The following is a 23,830-nucleotide window of genomic DNA, read 5'->3' on the forward strand; positions in this document are numbered from 1 at the left end:
AATGTTTGATTGATCGATATTTCTACTGATGTTATTTGTGTCGCAAAGCGCTGGCTTTTATTTGTGACAGGTAGCCACTTCGTAGCGCTACAGAGGAAGTTATACCAGCAATCACTGTTCACAGAGGCAGCAATCATTCGTGAGAGCGCTATACCAGCCTATTTTCGTTATACTCCCGTGCGCCACACCACAATACTGCGGTTTCTAGCTGCTATAAATATGTTATTTTTCCTTATCCAATTTATGGCACGAAGGGGCGTAGCACCACCCTGATTATTGCTGTATTTCAATTTCAAACGCGACCATCGGGCCCATGTTCTTCCTTGTTCTGGAGCCCATGACACACGGGCCACCCTACTGTGACCGGCCCTTCGGAAACGACAGGCCCTTGTAACGAGGGAGTCACTGTTCAAGAACAGCATCTTGTGTTTTTAGACTTTAACCAGGCCACGCCGCACTCAAGTTAGCACCTGCTGCCGACATCTATAGTCGCCATGAAAGTCTCAATTCACAATCTTACCAGGGCTAACTTCATCGTTCATCCTTCTAAAGACAATACATTCAGTACCATTACATTTGGGTGATGGCAGGGCATGTTATTTAGATCGTGGACGTGGCCTGCGGTGGGTTTTCACGCAGCTTCATGTCGTGGTGCCTTTCAGCCAGCCCTGGTTTTCCTGTCAGGAACACAAAGCCTGCTGGTACTTGTAGTTTCACACAGACTTACAGTTCAAACAAATCCCTGTCTGTATGCTTAAGGCGATGGTATGGAGACCCGGAGTGGCCGACTGACACGGATCTATGTATAGTAAATCTTAAAATAACCACAGGAGAGGGGCCACCCGCTGACACGTGACGCGCTCGTGCGTGCGTCACCTGGGGAGGCCCGCTGGCTGCTCCGAGGAGGGTCATGGGGGGGGGGGCGAGGAGAGAAGAGGAGAGGAGAGGAGAGGAGAGGAGAGAGGCAGGCCTCCGGGGAGGAAGGCGCACTGACTGCCAGGCCGTGGTGACTGAGGGTCACGTGCATCACACGCGGCGTGTAGTGTGCCCTCCCTGCGTTTGTAAACACAGCGGGAGCCCCGGGCACGGCGCCAGGCGGGAAGGCCCTGCTGGAGCTGGCCATGGCAGGGTGCCCGCTGGGCGCTGACGCGCGCGGGAGGCGGGGAGCCCCGTCCGACTGTCTGTGAGACTCTGTATGAACGAGTGCCTGGCCTGGGACACGGGTGCGTGATGGTGTGCAGTGGTGCACTGAGTATTTGACTCACGAGGGATGGCTCAGTGAGCTGGATGCCCACCTCTGACTGGCCGATGTGTCACGAGCATCCAAGGCGGACTCCGCCTTTGTCCTACTCTAGGCCGGTAAATTGAGTCCCGTAAATTGGGTAGTAAATAAAGTACAAGTTATTATTACACGTAGACGTGTGCGAATTGCATGTCCGTTACCTCTATGTATGCACGTATGTGTACTTGGATGTGCATGAAAGAATGCTTGTTTATACCGTATGCGTATGTTTATGAGCGGTGTGTTTTTGTTTATGTAATGCAGTTAATTAAGTAGGATTAAACCGTGTGCGGGACGGAGGGTGGGGAAGGACTTAACTCCTTCCGTGCTCATGACAGAACCACGCCGTCATGAGCCACGGTTGCCGTGTGCTCATGACGGAGTGGTTCCGTCATGCTGCGGCCGTTGGCGGCCGCGCCGCCCACGCGGCGCTAATTCCCCACCTGTGCGGGCGATTAGCGCTGTGGGCGGAGTCATGACGGAACCACTCCGTCATGAGCACAGCCCAACCGTGGCTCATGACGGAGTGGCTCCGTCATGAGCACCACGCCACCGCGCTGCCCCCCCCGCATCCCCCTTCGCTGCGGCGGAATTTCCGCCGCAGCGAAGGGGTTAAAAGGCACATCACATCAAGTCAAGTCAAGAAAACTTTATTTCGGCTATCAGCCATAAAAGTTCATAAATCACAATATTACAAAACAGTAGATATAATAAAATGGTGCAGCAATAAAAATGTAGATACGAGGACATATAAGCAAACACATTGGCCAAGGCAACAAGAAGAAAAAACACTATATTTGAGAGGTATGACACAAGATATACCTTAGCGTGATAATAGCCGTCTTCTCATTGACCACATTGAAAATAAAAATTTGGCTATCACGGTAACAAATAAGGGGGATGGGTCATACTTCAACAGCCTAAACAAATCTCTATAATTCCTGGCCCCCGTATTTTTAGCGAGCTGGATGATCCATTTTCGGCGGGGGGTTGAGTAGGCTGTACAAAAAAAGATGACATGGACCTCTGACTCTTCTACACCGCACCCAGGACAGGAGTGTCTGCTAGATCCAACCCACGTGTTTGTTCTTGAGAAAAGAGGGAGAGAACCATGCCTAAATTGCATGAATAGTTTATGAGCGATTCCCGGGTGAATCAAATCTAATGCGGGCTCAAAACTATAGCCATTTTTCACCTCGAGAAATGCCGAGGTCAGATTGGTGCTATTCGTGGACCGTAGGACCTGTATCAGATTGAATTCCTCCAGGGTTTTAGCCAGTGACTTTTTTGAAAGGTTAGGGCATGACTCCTCTGGTGTGAGCCAAAAATTTTCTCTCCCTATTGCCCTCAGGGATTTTTTTACAAAGGCTAGCCACGGAATAGCGCCAGCCTTAGGGATCAACAGGATAGATTTCAATTCCTCCCGAAAACTAGCAAGTTCGGGAGTACTCCATTGTCGTCGCCAGTACATGACCGGACGTGATGCAACCAGGTCCGCAATTGGATGTATACCCAGATCCATCCTGAGCGGCTGCATAGGGGTACTCGTGGGTAGTGCCAATAATTGTCTAGTAAAATGGTTTTCCGACTTGGTTAAAATCGGGACTGTGTTGTGGCCCCATAGTTCAGCATCGTAAGTCACAACCCCCCTCGCCTGGACCTTGTATATCTCCACTAATGGGCTAATTAGCTTTAGTGGGCTATTTTTGTGCATCTTTATGATTCCCCCAGTTATCTGTGCGAATTTTAAATTTACTTTTGAAATCTGGGGGCCCCAATTCATTTTGTTGTCAAGTGTTAAGCCCAGGTAGTCGAATATGTTCACCCGTTCTAAATGCAGACCGTCCAGTTTTGGCGTGGGGCGGTTTATAGTATCCGCGTGGAGAACCATGTATTTGGTCTTGCTCACATTTATGACCAGGTTCCTTTTCCTGCAGAATAGGGCGAATCCATCCAGGATTCTTTCCATTCCCATAGGGGTCCTGGACAGAAGCAGGGTATCGTCTGCAAACATTAATGCAGGTATTTTCCTGCCCGCCAACCTGGGTGCGTCTATATCTCTTAGGGCCAGAAGGTCCTCGACCAACCCATTTAAAAAGAGAGAAAAGAGGGTTGGCGCTAATACGCAACCCTGCCTCACTCCCTTCTCTACACGGAATGGAGACGTAAGTTCTCCATTTAGGCCGAACCTGACTCTGGTGAAGGTGTCTTTGTGTAGGCGCTCTAATAGATCGTATAGATAGGAGGGCACACCCATCTCTTTTAACAGCCCCCACAGCTGACGGCGATCCACCATATCGAAGGCAGACTTCAGGTCTACAAACGTGAGATCAAGACTGCCTCCTTCTAAAATAATAGATTTCCAGTGGATCATCTGTAATCTAAACAGTTGATCCACTGTTGACATTTTGGCTCTAAAGCCCGCCTGCAGAGGTGTTAGAATATTGAAGTCATCCATCCATGCTTGGAGTCTCCCTAGTAGAATACGCACAAAGATCTTCTGAGCCACGTCAATTAAACTAATCGGACTATAGTTTGCCGGATCAAGGGGGGAACCCTTTTTATGAATTGGAATGATCTCGGCACCAGCCCATGTCGGTGGTAACGGCATTCCAGCCAATATTGCATTAAAGAGACCATAAAGGTAAGGAACCCAGATGTCCGGCTCGCTCTTATAAAGGTCACCTGGGATCCTGTCTAAGCCTGGGGCTTTGTTTGGGAGGACTTTGCTAAGAGCCAATTTAACTTCAGCAAGCGTGCACTTATGGGCCACCCCCTGATGGCACATCACATCACCAAAGAAGCACAGCTACGAATCCTTCCGAAGAGGCGTGGCTTATGTAATTAAGGGTTTGGCTTAACAAATATAAACACGCATCTGTGCTTTACACAGTGCGCCCCTCACTGGCATTACTATGCCCTGTGGTGCGGGGAGAGGTCTCCGGGGCGTCTCGATCACGCCTGTTCTCCACTTCATGGCTCTCTCCTCTGCGGCCCTCACATCTTCGGAAATCCGCCATCTGCTTCCCTCACACGTCATATCCCCCTTCACCACTGTCTGCTGCACCGAGCACTCTCTCACGCGCACAGGCTCTCTAACTGCCTGCAAACAATTTTCTTTCCCTAATGCAGTGGGAGCAGTGGTTACAGTTAAATGCACAGTCCCAAATTCAAGTGGATACCAGTTAAGAAGCGGTTAGTATCTACCGAAAGACGCCTGTAGGAGTAAGGGAGGTAAGTGTTAGAACAGACTAGGCCTTTGCTATCACTAAGCGTAAAAGCGGTAGTTGTGAAATCAACACTTAACACTATAAAGGAACAGAGGGTCAGTAGGAGAGCAGACTGGACAAGGAAGAACAAACGATGGGTATACAGAAAGGAGTACAGGAATATTGTGTGGAAGAAAGGTAGGAAGGTGATAGGAAAGATGGGTGGATGAGTGGGAGAAAGGATGAATGAATGGATAGGTGGATGGATGGATGGCTTTATTGATGGGCTGGTAAGTCAAAGAAAGGATGGATGAGTTGATGAATTACATGTTATGGTCATGATATATCCGCAGGTTGATCCTTTGATTGACAGTGTGGTACAACACTCCTGGCCTGCACCAGTTGTTAAATGTTCCCTTTCTGACTCCTCGCCTGCGGTCCAGCGTTATCACTCTTGAAGCTCAGGGGGTCATTCAGTGACTGGTCTGGGCCTCCTCAGTCAGCCATAGTGCTGTGTGCATTATATGCTGAGATTGAAGAGTCCTAATGTTATTAGAACTGTTCACCAATGGAGCGCCTAATGCTCTGTGAAAATTGGATAGATGCATGCATACATGAGGGAGGTGCGGACGGGTGGGTGGATGGATGGAATGGCGATAAACTGAACAGGGGCGGCTCCTCCATGGGGGCGTGTGGGCGTCGCCCCACTGCTTTCTCGCCGTGCGAGAAGCAGAAACATAAAATGGTAAAACTACCATTTTATGTTTCTGCCTCTCGCACTGCTAAAAAGCATAAGAGTTTGGTTGGGGGTGGGTGCGTGGGTGGGGCTGCTCTAGGGCAGGGGAGGAGTGGCTTGCCCACTGCTGAGGGCGCTGCCTGTTTGATCGGCCCGCTGCCCTCTGGGGCCAACCAAACCAGTCATGCGCACTCTGCCTTTTCTCCGTGTAGGCTGCTTGCAGCCTACATGGAAAAAATGGCCTCCCCATAGGCGCCTGGCTGGTCGGCGTCCTGACCAATCACAACACTACCACTGACGGAATGTGAAGGAGAAATAGTGGATATCAGCGGGTGGATGGAAGGGTGAAAGGATGAATGGATAGGTGCTTGGATGGAAGGGACAATGCAGCTCTTCTAGGGAGGGTGGGGCTCACTAGCTTCGCTTGCTTGGTGCACTCAGAGCCCAGAGGTGTAACGAAACTTGAGGCTCACCCCCCACGATCCAGACCCATTTAAGCCTGCCGCACCTGCACAGTGCCAGGTGGGGGCCCCTGGAGTTTGGGGCCCACCCCGCACCGGCTATCATTACACCGCTGGCAGAGCAGTGGTGTATTTTAGTTTTCTGGCTTGACTGAGAGTAAGTACCAGTAGCGGCTCGCATAGGGCGTGCAGCGGGCGGTGGGGTGGGGGAGGGGCAGGGTGGGGGGTAGCAAACACGGACATACGACGGAACGGAGGAACGTAATAATTACTTTCCTCTGTTCTGTCATATATCTGTGTTTGCTACCACCCCACCCTGGCACGCCCCGCAGCACCCCCTATGCGAGCCGCTACTGGTAAGTACAATGTATTTTTAGTATATTAGTAATTTATTTTATACAGTTATAATAAGCAGGTAGGCAGTGCTGCAATCAAGGTATTATCACTGTATAATTCTGTCATAATACAATACTTAGGTTACAAGCCTTGCAGGCTACATGGACGGCCGAGCAAACAGTCAGCGCCCTCAACAGTGGGCAAGTCACTCCTCCCCTGCACTAGAGCTGGACCGCCCACCCACTCACCCCCAACCAAACACTTCTGCTTTCTCGCAGTGCGAGAAGCAGAAACATAAAATGGTATTTATTTTATGTTTCTGCTTCTCGCGCTGCGAGAAAGCAGTGGGGTGACGCTCCTCCGCCCACATGGAGGAGCAGCCCCTGAGGGTGGGTCACAACAATGACATCCAGAGGGTTCTCAGTGTCAGGAAAGAGCGCTTGCAGGGCTGTGCATTAAAACTGAATTCTGCACCTAAAATTGAACCCATGGCAATATCTTGTCAGCTGCACCGTAAACTTGGGGAGAGGATGTAGCCTTACGGGTAGAGTGGTCAACCTCGAAGCTGGGGAACCAGGTTCGAGTCTCCGCAGCGACGCTCAACATCCTGTGATTGTGGGGAGGGGAACAACCTTTACAACGCAACTTTTACAACGCACTACACTTACAACGCATTTTTTACAACGCACAATCCATTACAACGCATGACATTACAACGCATGATACTACAACGCATTTTTAAAAACTACCTTTACAACGCATTCCATTACAACGCATACTACCATTACAACGCATACCATTACAACGCATAATATAGTAATTTTTACCCCTATAGTATCCAACACTTACCCTACTGTTGCACCCCCTGGAGTTAGAATAGTAATTTTTACCCCTATACTATCCAACACTTACCCTACTGTTGCACCCCCTGGAGTTAGAATAGTAATTTTTACCCCTATACTATCCAACACTTACCCTACTGTTGCACCCCCTGGAGTTAGAATAGTAATTTTTACCCCTATACTATCCAACACTTACCCTACTGTTGCACCCCCTGGAGTTAGAATAGTAATTTTTACCCCTATACTATCCAACACTTACCCTACTGGTGCACCCCCTGGAGTTAGAATAGTAATTTTTACCCCTATACTATCCAACACTTACTCTACTGTTGCACCCCCTGGAGTTAGAATAGTAATTTTTACCCCTATACTATCCAACACTTACCCTACTGTTGCACCCCCTGGAGTTAGAATAGTAATTTTTACCCCTATACTATCCAACACTTACCCTACTGTTGCACCCCCTGGAGTTAGAATAGTAATTTTTACCCCTATACTATCCAACACTTACTCTACTGTTGCACCCCCTGGAGTTAGAATAGTAATTTTTACCCCTATACTATCCAACACTTACCCTACTGTTGCACCCCCTGGAGTTAGAATAGTAATTTTTACCCCTATACTATCCAACACTTACCCTACTGTTGCACCCCCTGGAGTTAGAATAGTAATTGTTACCCCTATACTATCCAACACTTACCCTACTGTTGCACCCCCTGGAGTTAGAATAGTAATTTTTACCCCTATACTATCCAACACTTTCCCTACTGTTGCACCCCCTGGAGTTAGAATAGTAATTTTTACCCCTATACTATCCAACATTTACCCTACTGTTGCACCCCCTGGAGTTAGAATAGTAATTTTTAACCCTATACTATCCAACACTTACCCTACTGTTGCACCCCCTGGAGTTAGAATAGTAATTTGTACCCCTATACTATCTAATACTTACCTTAAATGCAATTTAATATTATGCGTTGTAATGGTATGCGTTGTAAAGGTGGTATGCGTTGTAATAGAAATGCGTTGTAAAGGTAGTTTTTAAAAATGCGTTGTAGTGTCCTGCGTTGTAATGTCATGCGTTGTAATGGATTGTGCGTTGTAAAAAATGCGTTGTAAGTGCATGCGTTGTAAAAGTGTGCGTTGTAACGACATACATCCTTGTGGGGAAATCACTTAATCTCTCTTGCCTAACTAAACAAGCATTTGCAATGCAATAGGTCTAGCATTTACGCAAGTTTAAGCTATTGGCATTGTAAATGACACTGCCTTTTATTTATGTTTTAAAAACAAAAATAAAAAGCATTGTTATTTGCAATGTTAATAGCTCAAACACGCGTAAATATGAGACCTATTGCATTGCAAATGCTTGTTAACCTATTACCATCACACACAAAGTTGTGTACCACGTGCATGCATTGGGATATCGTATATAGAGTTGTGTGAGGGTTTTACAAACTATCCAACCTGCCAGCCTTCAGAACTCACCATTACTACAACACCACACCATGTACCAGGGGTCTCCAGCGTTGGCCGTCAGATGGGGGAATAGCTCCAAATAGAATAAATTTAATTTATGAAAACCAGAGATGACTCGCGCCTCGGGCGCCAGAGGCGCCAATAGAGCCAAATTACGGAGGGGGCTAAGAAAAAAATTCGAGGGGAACTGAATCTTTAAGCAATAGGCAGAGTGGAGCTGCAGGGGCTCTTAGAAGGGGTGAAACAACAGCGAGGCCTCATTAACATGCAAATGGTCTTTTAAAGACAGGCAAAGTGCTCGGGTGCGGCTGTGTGTGTGCCTGGGAAGCTGTCCCATCCCGGGATGCCACACACGACGGGTGGGGGCTGAAGCCCTTTGAGTCCAATGGGTGTTGCGCGCCTGTCGGGCGCCATCGCTGGACACCCTGAAAACATGCAGTAATCACTTGGTTGGCTTCAGTGCTAAGGAAACGCACATACGTAGTTTAGCTTGCCTCCTTAATTAAAATGAAATGCGCATTGGCGAGGCAGAATGGCGCACTGCAGCGTGCCAGGGCAGCAGGGAGTCCCGAGCCGCATACTTCGCATGTTATCTCAGCCAGCGTCAGCCTGTTGTCTTGAGGAACTGTTGCGGGAAGCCATATTTTGATGCGAGTCAGAAGCATGTTAGCAGCCGGTCCCTCGGCCCATTATTGGTTGATACATTGGCTTTGAATGTTATTGCCTAGGGCATTTGACATTTCCTGTTTGTTCCATTGCTAATGCCCGACTTCCGATGTTATCTCAGGCCGGAGGGGTGTAGATGCCCTGCGGTGGCCTGATCCTACCATTCCGTGTTGGAAAAGGAGACCTTGATGAAAGAAATGTTATTTATTTCTTTTATTTAAAGTGCTTCATTTTCTTGTAATAAGTCAGAAGCCTCGGCGTGGTCATGGGACAAACAAAGTATTGATAAATCAGCGGGAGACAGCAGAGCACAGATCTGTAAAAGGAGAAGGCGCGAATGACAAAAAAAAAGTGCTTACCCACTAATTAAAGGAGACAGTATAACGGCGCAAGTAAATGATCCAGTCCGGATGGGCCGTCCCAAAAGGAGACCGGGCGGTAACAAGGAGGGACTAAGAAGCCTCATTTTCAATCGGAGGCCAGCGTTTACCATAGACAATGATGCCAGCCAATGAACAATAGGGGCGGGCTTCCACCCCACTTCTAAAACAAACCCTACTACAATATGCCTTGCAGAGCGAGCAACACATGCGCGCTGCAACGCTCGGTCTGCGAGACCTAAAAAATGAATGTGTCCATCTGTAACCAAACTGGTGCTCATGTAAGGCGCTCTGATACCTGATATGCTCCGGTCTAGTTCGTGCTATATAAAACTCCTAAAAAAAGAAAAAACACGACTTTGTGCATTTATGCAGTATTTGGATAATGCGAACCGAGCTAAAAGGCAGTAGGGCGCTGTACAAAGGGGATGGGAAAGGGTCAACATGTTACTGGAGGAGGAAGGTTTTAAGAGCTGAAGTGGACTGTTAGGGCGTCATAATGTAGTTTTTTCAAAAACGATTGTCTTTAGCTGTTTTCTAAATTGGAGAAGGGTTAGAGGGAGATATACCTCGCACCATTAAAGTTCTGTTTTCGGAGAAGCTAACATTTGGCTATGACATTCTCTTGGCTGAAACAGATTGGCCATCAGAGCTGATGGATAAGCTGTTGCCGCTGCTGGTCCTGGGTCACAAGTGGAGAAGGCATGACACCTTCTTTTGTTTCTATTTTGTGCTTCTTTTTCTCCAATCCTGAACAAGCGGGTCCAGAGCTGGTCAGCTTTCTGGAAAGAATGGTTTTACTTTCTTAAGTAGGGAAAGCAGGTGCCAACTTGTCTTGTTTTTTGGTGATGTGTTCCTTGATGGTGAGGTCATATCCAGAGTGAGTCCGAGTGACCTGGGTGACAGCTGGGGTTTGACTCTGTTGACGTTCATGTCATTCATCTACCGTGATCTTACTGTTTCAGATGAACGTTGTAGCTGATGTCAGATATCCGAGAGATGAAAGCTTCCATGTAATGTTGAAGGCGCAGGTATTTTATTGTGGAGTGTAGAACCCTTCATGTGTTAGAATGAAACCTCTGCTTTACTAATACACCACTTAGTGGCACTTATTTATCTTCCCCAGAATGATAAAACCCTGTGATTGCCCTTTTGATTTTGAATCTATGATCTGTGTGCAAGAATCTTATTCCAACGAGCCACATGCAGTGAGCGAACAGAATGGATACACATTGGAGCATCTGCACAAGGCCGTATTCTCTGTCACACACTGGAGAACACGGTAGCTGAGGCTCAGGTCCCAGGACTTCAGCCCCAAGCAGTAGCGTGCATTTGAAAATATCATGTCCAGGTCCCCGGACTTCAGTCCTAAGCAGTATCGTGCATTTGAATATATCATGTCCAGGTTTCCGGACTTCAACCCCAATTAGTAGCGTGCATTTGAATATATCATGTCCAGATTTCCGGACTTTAGCCCCAAGCAGTAGCGTGCATTTGAATATATCATGTCCAGGTTTCCGGACTTCAGCCCCAAGCAGTAGTGTGCATTGGAATACATCCTGTCCAGGTTGCCGGACTTCAGCCCCAAGCAGCAGTGTGCATTTGAATATATCATGTCCAGGTTTCCGGACTTCAGCCCCAAGCAGTAGTGTGCATTTGAATATATCATGTCCAGGTTTCCGGACTTCAGCCCCAAGCAGTAGTGTGCATTGGAATACATCCTGTCCAGGTTGCCGGACTTCAGCCCCAAGCAGCAGTGTGCATTTGAATATATCATGTCCAGGTCCCCGGACTTCAGTCCTAAGCAGTAGCGTGCATTTGATTATATTGTGTCATGGTCCCCGGACTTCAGTCCTAAGCAGTAGCGTGCATTTGATTATATTGTGTCCAGGTCGCTAGACTTCAGTCCCAAGCAGTAGTGTGCATTTGATTGTATCGTGTCCAGGTCCCCGGACTTCAGTCCTAAGCAGTAGAGTGCATTTGATTATATCGTTGTCCAGGTCCCCGGACTTCGGTCCAAAGCAGTAGCGTGCATTTGAATATGTTGTGTCCAGGTTTCCAGACTTCAGCCCCAAGCAGTAGCGTGCATTTGAATACATCATGTCCAGGTTTCAGGACTTCAGTCCTAAGCAGTAGTGTGCATTTGAATACATCATGTCCTGGTTTCAGGACTTCAGTCCTAAGCAGTAGCGTGCATTTGATTATATTGTGTCATGGTCCCCGGACTTCAGTCCTAAGCAGTAGCGTGCATTTGATTATATGTGTCCAGGTTGCTAGACTTCAGTCCCAAGCAGTAGCGTGCATTTAAAAATATCATGTCCAGGTCCCCGGACTTCAGTCCCAATTAGTAGCGTGCATTTGATTATATCATGTCCAGATTTCCGGACTTTAGCCCCAAGCAGTAGCGTGCATTTGAATATATCATGTCCAGGTTTCCGGACTTCAGCCCCAAGCAGTAGTGTGCATTGGAATACATCCTGTCCAGGTTGCCGGACTTCAGCCCCAAGCAGCAGTGTGCATTTGAATATATCATGTCCAGGTTTCCGGACTTCAGCCCCAAGCAGTAGTGTGCATTGGAATACATACTGTCCAGGTTTCCGGACTTCAGCCCCAAGCAGTAGTGTGCATTTAAAAATATCATGTCCAGGTCACCGGACTTCAGTCCTAAGCAGTAGCGTGCATTTGATTATATTGTGTCATGGTCCCCGGACTTCAGTCCTAAGCAGTAGCGTGCATTTGATTATATTGTGTCCAGGTCGCTAGACTTCAGTCCCAAGCAGTAGTGTGCACTTGATTGTATCGTGTCCAGGTCCCCGGACTTCAGTCCTAAGCAGTAGAGTGCATTTGATTATATCGTTGTCCAGGTCCCCGGACTTCGGTCCAAAGCAGTAGCGTGCATTTGAATATGTTGTGTCCAGGTTTCCAGACTTCAGCCCCAAGCAGTAGCGTGCATTTGAATACATCATGTCCAGGTTTCAGGACTTCAGTCCTAAGCAGTAGTGTGCATTTGAATACATCATGTCCTGGTTTCAGGACTTCGGTCCCAAGCAGCAGCGTGCATTTGATTATATCGTTGTCCAGGTCCCCGGACTTCAGTCCTAAGCAGTAGCGTGCATTTGATTATATTGTGTCCAGGTTGCTAGACTTCAGTCCCAAGCAGTAGCGTGCATTTAAAAATATCATGTCCAGGTCCCCGGACTTCAGTCCTAAGCAGTAGCGTGCATTTGATTATATTGTGTCCAGGTCGCTAGACTTCAGTCCCAAGCAGTAGTGTGCATTTGATTGTATCGTGTCCAGGTCCCCGGACTTCAGTCCTAAGCAGTAGTGTGCATTTGATTATATCGTTGTCCAGGTCCCCGGACTTCGGTCCAAAGCAGTAGAGTGCATTTGAATATGTTGTGTCCAGGTTTCCAGACTTCAGCCCCAAGCAGTAGCGTGCATTTGAATACATCATGTCCAGGTTTCCGGACTTCAGCCCCAAGCAGTAGTGTGCATTGGAATACATCTTGTCCAGGTTAATGGACTTTAGCCCCAAGCAGTAGCGTACATTTGATTGTATCATGTCCACTGTCCAGGTTTCCGGACTTCAGCCCCAAGCAGTAGTGTGCATTTGAATATATCATGTCCAGGTTTCCGGACTTCGGTCCCAAGCAGCAGCGTGCATTTGATTATATCGTTGTCCAGGTCCCCGGACTTCGGTCCTAAGCAGTAGCGTGCATTTGATTATATTGTGTCCAGGTCGCTAGACTTCAGTCCCAAGCAGTAGCGTGCATTTAAAAATATCATGTCCAGGTCCCCGGACTTCAGTCCTAAGCAGTAGCATGCATTTGATTATATTGTGTCATGGTCCCCGGACTTCAGTCCTAAGCAGTAGCGTGCATTTGATTAAATTGTGTCCAGGCCGCTAGAATTCAGTCCCAAGCAGTAGCGTGCATTTGAATACATCATGTCCTGGTTTCAGGACTTCAGTCCTAAGCAGTAGCGTGCATTTGATTATATTGTGTCATGGTCCTCGGACTTCAGTCCTAAGCAGTAGCGTGCATTTGATTATATTGTGTCCAGGCCGCTAGACTTCAGTCCCAAGCAGTAGCGTGCATTTGATTGTATCGTGTCCAGGTCCCCGGACTTCAGTCCTAAGTAGTAGAATGCATTTGAATGTATCGTGTCCAGGTCCCCGGACTTCAGTCCTAAGTAGTAGAATGCATTTGATTGTATCGTGTCCAGGTCCCCGGACTTCAGTCCTAAGTAGTAGAGTGCATTTGATGACATTGTGTCCAGGTCCCTGGACTTCAGTCCTAAGCAGTAGAGTGCATTTAAGTGTATCGTGTCCAGGTCCCCGGCCTTCAGTCCTAAGCAGTAGCGTGCATTTGATTGTATCGTGACCAGGTCCCCGGGCCTCAGTAGCGTGCATTCTATTATATTGTGTCAAGGTCCCCGGACTTCAGTCCCAAGCAGTAGCGTGCAGTTGATTATATTGTGTCATGGTCCCCGGACTTCAGTCCTAAGCAGTAGCGTGCATTTGATTATATTGTGTCCAGGCCGCTAGACTTCAGTCCCAAGCAGTAGCGTGCATTTGATTACATCGTGTCCAGGTCCCCGGACTTCAGTTCTAAGCAGGTGAGAGCAGTTGATTGTATCGTGTCCAGGTCCCCAGACTTCAGTCCCAAGCAGTAGCGTGCAGTTGATTGTGTCGTTGGGCTTTGCATGTGTTGACCAATTAACATTGGGGTGCGTTGAGGGAATGGGATAAGCACTCAAGAGGAGGGATAGTATTATGTGTGACCCCTCTTTCATCCGTAGCTAGCTCTCTTTTGTCATGGGGTCCTCGTGCTCTGAACCCACATATGCCTGACTGCAGAAAAGAGGTGTTCTTTCGCTATCTACAGTGAAAGTTGGAGTCCGCATCTAAATCCGGCAAAGCCTGGTTTTCAAGGTGCGAACTCGGGAGCAGACAGCAAACCGCTCTTGCTCTAAAGAGTCTAGACTATCAATCTATGCCATGTGTAAAGCAAAGCATCCTAGTAAAAATAATTTGCGCACATTTTATCTTGGAAAATTATGTTTTGAGTTGTGTAATAAGCTTCTGTCATTTAACCACACCCACTCACAAACCTGCAGTTTACTAAACACTCTTATTGTGGAACATTATTTGCCAGATATGGCCCGGGATATGCGCGTGGCGGTTGATTATGTAGTGTACCAGATTCCAGAAATTTCTGTCAGGTGGGTGGGGGGGGGGGGAGGGGGGGGGCACAACATCTGGAAAAAATTCAGCTGGGGGGGCTCAACTTCCAAAAGTTTGAAGACCTCTGGTCTAGAGTATGAATGTAGATGGGTAATGGATTGAGCATGCCTGCTAGACCCCAGGCTTTACTTGTGGGGACTTTGCAGTCATCAGGAGATGTCATCATGCATGGACCCAGGGCCTGCAGCTGGACTGCAGTTCTGCCTAAGATAACTTGCTTACTTGACCGCTGGAAAGTATCCAGAAGTGACAGAAGGCCCCCCACCACGCGGTGCCCAGTGTAGAGTCCAGTGACGCGTGCCCAGCGCCCCCTGGAGGCGGCATATATTTCAACAGTAAAAGAAAGTCCTGGTGGTGGAGCTGATCCCGGGGGAAGGACACCAGTGATGTTCAAACGGTGCCGATCTCTGGCGTGGCGCCCCTCTCTGGTCAGCTTGCCTTCCTGCATCAACAAAAGAAGCGTACTCCACCTCTAACGCGATTCCTCTTCTGTGCCGCAGCCTTTTTAGCCGACTCCAGCAGGACATCGCGCCTAGGAGCGGAGATCTTCCCCATGTGGGCTCTGACGATGTGCAAGGGAACCAGGGATTCTGTCAAGACGTTTGAAGTGGGGGAGTCAACAGTAGTGCCCCCCTGTGGGCCTTGAACAGGAGGTGTTGGAGTCTATGCTGGTGGGTGCAGGTTCCACTGGGCCTTGAATACCAACTGGTAGTATACACAGGATGAAACTCGATGTTCTGTGCACCACGCACAAGGGCGTCTGAAGCAAGGGCCCGTGCTCCCGTCAGAGGTGGCCCTCGTTTCATGTCCCGACCATGATCCTCCGATATAAGACCCCAACATTTTGCCAATCAATGTCCAAGTCCCAAGAACACGGGTCCATGTCCATGAAGCGCACAGGGCTGGAGGCTCGGGGGCGTGCTTGAACGAGAGTCTCTGAGTAAGGTATGCATTGTTGTCCTTACTTTTCTGAGGTCCAAACCAAATGACCCTAACTCCACTCACCCCAAATCTGGCCCTATTCCACCATGTGTCCTTGTTTGTGGGGTACGCTCTGTTGCTTGTTGGGACATTTCAGACTCGCACCCCCCTAATATCTTTGACCAGGCCACTCCCCCATGTTGGGTCCGGGGCAGTAAACACAGACCCGGCTGTGCACATGTAAACAGACCCGCCGCAGGAATGCGGAGTATTTCTACGCGCGACCCCTGCCGGGCAACGGGGCATCTGTTTACCACACACTGGCGGTGGGGCGAATTGTGGCGACCACCTTGAGGCCTCCGCGCCCTGTGACACAGGCCTCCCCTGTCTGGGTATGTGCAAGTTCGTAAAACACACATGTAAATGAACCCAAAGGGTCTACTTTCTGCTGCGGTAATTTAAAGCGCCTGCTTTAAATACTCACGACAGCAAAATAAAGCGCCTACTTTAAATACACCCAGCAGCAAACCGGACACCTTTTCAGTTCGTGTATATTTGTGTGTTTTACGAACTTGCGCAGAACATTTCGGCCCTGATGGCACATGCTGCCTTTACGGAGGCAGTGGGCGCACGAACATTACGGAAGTCTTGCTCTTAAAGGCAGTGAGTGTGAGCTCGCACAGTGTTTGCTGTCCCCTCGCTTTTACATACTGCCACTTTCAGAGCCGCAACCGACTTTTTATTATAACAGGGCCACATTATGCAGCAGAGTTGAGTAAATTATGTGGTAAGAAAAGACAAATAATGCGGCAGATTTTGTGATAAAAACAGAACTTCATTATTTTGACATTTTAACACTTGTTATCTCTGTCTGGGCATTGGTGTCACCTCACTAGAACCAGTTTAACACCCAAATATAGCACTAACCACCAGAAAGATGACCAGTCAACTTTTGCAAAGCACCTTCCCTGGTGCGGCAACGCGTGTTCCTGCATTTTTGTAACTTTTGAACCGTTTGAGCTAGATACAATTTTTTATTGTTAAAATCTGCAGATTATGCAGCAGATGATGGATGATGGGCATGCAGCAAATATATAATAATGCAAAAATCGCTGCGTCTGCACAATCTCATAGTTCTCGTTGCCCTGATTGTAATAAAACTAAATTATGTTTTAATGCAAATAACGGTGTAGGGCAATGTTTACGCAACTGGCCATCCCTGCTGTATCCATAACGCATCATGGTGCCTTGTTCAGCAAATTATATTTTAACATTTTCTGGTGAGTAACACTGCCGGGCATTAAGTGGGCCAGGTCCTATTCACATACAAATGTACCGATGCACACGTAAGTAGTCCATACAATAGTGCTGGTTCATAGCTATGAAAGTTGTACAAAAGCAGTTCGGAATAATTTTTCTTCTTTTTATTGTCCAGTCTTTTTGTACAAAACAAGCGCATCGGCAGCCAACACGTGTTTCGTCCTATGGACTTTTTCAAGGCAAGCAGTAATGAGAAATACATTTAGGCTGGCATAGGTCAGAGGTAACTGGTCCCAGTAAGATCTGACCTCGCACACACGCTCTTATGTGCGTAATGTGATCTGCTCTGTATCGCCAGCTGGCTGCAAAAAAGTAGTAGTCCATGATTCCGCTTCAATGTAGGACATCAGATGCATGTATAGGTAGGCAAACTGCACGGCTCTCCATTAGAATGTGGTCCAAGCCGCTAAGTTTGTGGTGGACCTATTACCGACCTTGATAAGCCTTCTAAAACTCCAGACGTGGATGGTATCACGCCGTGGTCCTGATAGCTAACAACCGAAAATCGCTGCGGCTGCACAATCTCATAAATCTAGTGGCCCTGATTGTAATAAAACCAGATGGTTTGCTTTATGCTTTAATGCAAATAACGGTGTATGGCAACGTTCGCATAACTGGCCAACACTGTTGTATCGATAACACATCATGGTGCTTTGTTCAGCAAATTATATTTTAACGTTTTCTGGTGAGTAACACTGCCGGGCATTAAGTGGGCCAGGTCCTTCCGGGTCTCAGACCTGGTAGCATTTTAGAACAGACATTAAAACGGGTCCCTGTCGGGCCCTATATTCATGTCCTTAACATAACTGGGAAAAATACTGACAATTTCTGGCATTTGGCATGGGGTCGAGGCTGCAGGAGCGCCGGAGAGCGCCCGGAAGGAGGAGGGAACAACAGCGTGAGGTAACTGAGGGCGCGTGCTGCAGGGACTCTCTAGACCAGGAGTCCCTGCGCTGCACAGGTGTGCACGGCCGCACCCCCAGCAAGACACTCCCCCGGCCGCAACGCCTCCTTTAAGAACAGCGCTCTTCCGCTCAGCGGGACGCGAGCGGGACGCCGAGCGAAGCCCGGGCAAAGGGCGGGCCCTCTGTGGCCCTCAGAGGCCAGAGGAGGCTGGACTGGGCCATAAACCCTGGTCGGTTACACTTAGCTCCTTTTTGCTACTACTGCTAGGAAATACGGGTTATGAACTGTCGTGAAACTAGAAGTATGGCCGCTGTAGGGGCTAAAAAACTCACCGGAACTTTGGATGATTTTATCACCCGCACTCATGCGTTAATCGACGAGGGAATAATACTAATGGATAGGAGAGTGTCCCAAGACTTGGCCATGGCCAAGCGATCCTCCCTGGGCCTTATTGCACAGGCACAGACACCTAACATTGACTCTCGGACAGATATACAGGCCCTAGTACATAGCACTGGAGAGACTGGGGATCTTGATGCTTCAAACACTTTACAGGATCTGGAGGTTTCTCCTAACCTTCATCTCCTAACAGAGAGTGGAGCACATCAAAGTGAGTTAAACACCTCTAACACCATATCCGCTACAAAAGAAAGGGGCCGGATAGAAGGGGCAATCCCCAAGCAAAATCGAAAGGCCAATAAACCATCCATTCCTAAAGGAAAGAAGGTTCGAATTCCCCCTAACCTCCCTAACATGGATAAATTGCCAGTAGTTTTACCTAGTCCCACAGGGGGACCGCATTCTATTAAGAGTGGTTTACCCTTGAGCCTTCCAGACGACACTATCATCGACCAAAGTCTGGAGGAAATTCTGGAGCTGACCGGGGAAGTTGGTAATTTAGCAAAATCACCATCACAGGAGGGGAATGGTTCAAGCATAAATAACACCACTATTTTTAATATGTTAAAAGTATTGCTGGAACCCATAGAGGCTAGATTACGCTGCCTGGAAACTGTCCTAAAAAACATACATAAGGATATAAGTGCCCCTAGTTTTACCTTGAACAACAAAACCGCCCAGGTCACCATCCCACCTAAAACGGCCAACAAGCCTTCGGTGGCTGTTAACAGAACGTTGGAGACCAAAAATGTGGCCCCCAAGAAACCTAGTAACACTCCAAACCAGGTTGGCACCAAAACAAAGCCCTCTGTAATTGACCAAACTCAGAAAACAGATCAAACCCAGAAAACAATTAAAATTAATCCAACCCCTCAGGCTACATCAAGTGATTGCTTATCACAGCCTCTAAATCTTGATGCACCCGACAGAGCCAAGGGCATGGCCCGCAGAAATATTCACCTTCCCCCTGATGCCTGTCCCTACGTGATCATTCTCACTGGTGTTACTGAAATCCCTCCATCAGAAGTAGAATCGTACCAGGCTCTTAAAAACAAAGTATGTCACTGGCTATCCAAAAATTATCCCCTCCCGCCAAACATACCGAGCAATATTCTAATGATAGAGAGAGTTCCGTGGGTGGGAGGCAACAGAAAAAACCTACAAGGGGACTGCGTAGTGGTCACCTTTGAGAATACGGAGGTTGTAGATTTTATTTGTAGTAGTGGATCCCCTAGATATCAGGCGAGCACGGTGGCTGCTAGACCTCTTTCCTACTTTTATCTACCACAAAATCAAGCTGATAATCGATGGAGCTGGTTAAAAGGACCACATGACCGTAAATCCAGACAGAGACTTAATCCCCCCTGGGAAATACAATCCCTTGGGTGGGAGGAGGGGTGGGATGCGGGATGGAACCTGGCAAGGAGCAGAAGAGGTAGACCGCGTCAAGGCGGTCCTCTTGTTGGTTCACATCACATCCAACCTTATTATTACCACCAGCTTACAAATGGTCTAGACAATCCCTTGCACTTTCCAATAGCCAATCGCTTCGAATGCCTGTCAACCACAGACTGGGTTGACTGACAAACACAGGGCTCGTCAATTGGACGGAGTTATCAGATTATTCCTATTCAACCATGTAAGGATGTAGCTACGGAGGACTCGATTAAATTAAACTTATCTCCTACGCCTGACAAAGGCCCGGCGGAGGGCGAGTGCCGGGGAGCGCTTACCCCTCCTAACGTAGATTCACTATATTGTAAATTTCTCACCTGGAATGTGGCGGGTTTAAATGTAAAGGCTCTAGATCCCATATGGCAAGGGTTCGTAAAACAATACGACATCCTGGCAATCCAAGAAACATGGGACACCACCACAAGTTTTTCATTGGATGGTTTCCGCAGTTTTTCTACTCCAGCAGTTCCAGGAGCAAGAGGGAGAGCAAAGGGTGGCCTACTCACACTGTGTTCTCTGGACTTGGTGGGGGTTTTTAAAAAACTAGATTCCGCACCCATGAACACGTTAGTTGTGGAGTGGACTCTACCTGATTCAAAAAATGTTTTGCTTATTAATTTCTATAATTCCAAGGAGGTTTCCTACGCGAATGAGCATTTGACCTCCCTGTTAGACTTCCTGTCAGTCTATAGACAAGATTGCACTTCCGTCCCAGAGATGGTAATCCTGGGTGATTTTAACATTCACCCTTGTGAGGGAGATTGCTATAACGATAGATATGGGGGTTTACCGACCGAGGGCATTCCCCATTTTGAACACACGAACGAGGGTGAGTGTCTTGAGACTTTCCTTGCAAACTTAAACCTATTTGAATTTGATCAGGGCAAAAATGAACCCAGAGCCCCAACCTTTATTGGGAGAGACGCCAACACCGTCATAGACTATATTTTTGTATCAACCGGGGTCCTGTTAAAGGCATGTGAGTATAGGGTTGTTACTGCTAGTTTCAGTGATCATCATCCTGTCCTCCTAATGCTGGACCTAGACTGTTTCCGGACCAGTAGATTGACAGGCGTGGCAGCTTCAAAAGACTTGACGACTAAGGACCAGGGAAGGCGTCTAAAATGGGGGATGATTGTCCCTGATCAATTCTTCCAAACATTAGCCCAAGAGTCGGAGGCTAATATGGCAGTGTGCTTAGATCCAATCGCCCTTGGCTCTGATGTAGTGGCTGCATATGAGGAGATATATGTAAGGATCTCTAAGAACCTGGAGCCAAGGCCAGGCGCACAAAGGAATAAGAAGGTTTACAAATGGTTCAATAAGGAATGCTCGCTAAAACACAGTGCCCTGTTGAAAGCACTAAAATATAAACCCAGAGACAGGCCCTTAGTGGCTAACCTAAGGAAGGAATACAAAATTGCAGTTATTAATCGCAAAACCCAAATTAAGGAGGAAGCTTGGGATAGTTTACTATCCATTGATGTATTGAGAGACAGCAAAAAGTTTTGGGCCACTGTGAACCAGCCTTTTTTTTCCGAGGATGGGAAAACTGATATGGACTGTGTGATCGAAGACGATAGATGGCTAGGCCACTTCAAACAGATTTATGAATCCACAGCATTAACTTCACCAGTCAGTGCCCATGCTTCATCCCACCTGGTTATGGAGTTTAACACCACCGAGGTTGAAAGGGCGATTAAAGACACAAGTAAACACAAGGCCCCGGGACCTGATGGGGTCCCCGCAGATCTCTACATCCAGTATCCGCAATTTCGGTCAAAAATATTAACCAATGTTTTCAATGCGATACCTGCAGCTGGTTTTCCTCCCTCCTGGTCTACCTCTATTATTGTGCCCATCTTCAAGAAAGGGAACAGGGGGGACCCTGCCTGCTACAGGCCAATCTCCCTGTTGGACTCTGCCGTTAAGATCCTGGGCAGAGTCATTCTGCAAAGACTGGGGGATTGGCTTGTGGAGAGCGGGATCCTTTCGGAGCAAATACACCGTGGTGAAGGGGGGGCTTCTTTATTTGGGATTTATGGACTTATCTTCTGCTTTTGATTTGGTTAACCGTTCAAAATTGTGGATTATTTTGCGTGACTTGGGTTTGGACACTACTTTGGTTAATTTTTTGCACGACCTCCATCAAAATTTGTCCGCCTCTGTTAGGGTAACAAGGGAAGGAAGATGTACGGCGAAGTTTAGGTCAGGGAGAGGGGTCAGACAAGGCTGCATCCTGGCCCCTCTCCTTTTCACACTGTATATTAACTCCTTGGGGAAATCCCAGAACTCAGCTACCTTGGACATGCCGCGTATGGGGGGGCTACCTATTCCGGTCCTCCTATACGCGGACGACGCTGTTCTTATAGCTCGGACTGGTACGGGCCTGCAAAGACTATTAGATCACTTTGGTGGTTTTATGGAAGCCTTGGACCTAAAGATTAACACTGCTAAATCTCATGTTATGGTTACAGGTTCACGGAAGAAAAATATGAAGGTTAGGTCCTTCAGCTGTAACAGTTCTCCAATTTCGAGGCTACCCTTCTTTTGCTATTTGGGAGTCACCTTTGACGAGAAAGGAACTTGGGGTGCCCAACTGAAACTAAAGGAGAATGGAGTTAGCAGATCCACCACAGCTCTTATGCATTTCTCCAAAAGATTGGGTTCGAGACCCATGGAAGCCATGACTCGTATTTATAGAGCCAAATGTGTGGCAATTGCATCCTATGGGGCAGATATTTGGGGCTACGTTTCAGCCCCAGGCATCCAAATTGCAGAAAACAATTTTATACGAGCCTTGTTATCACTCCCGAAATCATCTCCTACATATTCAATCCATAACGAAATAGGCTTGGGACATGTCACTGATCTCTTAAAAATGTCCCCACTGTTATGTTGGATTAAAACCTGGACAAATGAGGAGATCACATTGAATCATTGCATTCTCAAAGATTGTATGACTCTGGATAAAGCAGACAGCATACCGTGGCTGGCGTATGTTAGAGCGGCATGCGCTAGGCTAGGGCGCCCGGATATGTACTCTTTTCCACAGAATCTTAAGAAAGAGGATGTAAGGTGGGTCAAGCAGCACTTTCGATATATGTTGGAAGCTGAGAGGGAAACGGTTGAGCTTTGTAAACCAATGGTAAGATCATTTTACCAACTTTCGTCGTCCATGGCTATGGAACCTTATTTAAAATATGTAACCAAACCATATCATCGTTTCCTACTTATAAGGTTCAGGTTCAACCTGATACATCTTGTGCTTGGTTCGTACACAAAGTGGGGTACTCCAGAAGATTCCTCACCCTGCACCTGCGATTTTTTTTCCACACAGGACACTCTGCACCTAGTTATGCTTTGTGAACATTATTTGGTGGCCCGTAAAAAATTTCTTTTCCCTATCTTGAAAGACTTAAACTTTGCTCAGGTACGGCCGGCTCTATTATACCTACAGATGTTGAACTCGGTACAGGTCACATATGGTGTAGCTTGTTTTTTGGTAGCAGCCGTTAGACAAAATAAAACAAGACTTGTCCCAAAAATCAACCACCAAACCTGACACTTGCAAAAAAAAAAAAAAAAAAAAATTTTTTGGTGGGAATGTTTAAAATATACTGAAATGGGTACTCCCTATATCTATTTTTTAAACTTGTTCTTGTAAATCCTTTTTTAACATGTTTTTTTTTATCCAGGATTGGCAATCACTTTTAAACTTGTTTAATTGAATTTTAACCTTGTTTTATGTACTATGTATTGCTTTTATGGTTTTAATTAACCAAATAAAGTTCTTTGACTGACTGACTGACAATTTCTGATCAAATAATGTAATCCAGGTGATCCATGGCAGTGATTCAGTTCCTGTTTTTATTTCACATCTTTTACTGAATCTTTCACTCCATTAGAGTTTAGGCTGTTCCTGGGATGTTGTGTTTTTGTATTTTTATTTTTCGTGCAGCATATTACTCTTGCATAGTGCTTGTTTAGAGCTTAGCCGCCTCGAGGTGCTTATAACAGACAAGGAGTTGAGGTTGAAGGCAGTGTGAGTTTCTCACAGTGCCTGTCAGTGGATCAAAAAGGTGTTCAGAATACATGATCATCCAATCCTTGGCCTCTCTTGAGAGCGCACAGAAACAACCATGACAAATCGTGTAGTCCTGGCAGGTTTTACGTGCATGTCAATTGTTGTG

The sequence above is a fragment of the Triturus cristatus genome, chromosome 11, assembly GCF_964204655.1.
Source record: "Triturus cristatus chromosome 11, aTriCri1.1, whole genome shotgun sequence".
Taxonomy (NCBI): Eukaryota; Metazoa; Chordata; class Amphibia; order Caudata; family Salamandridae; genus Triturus; species Triturus cristatus.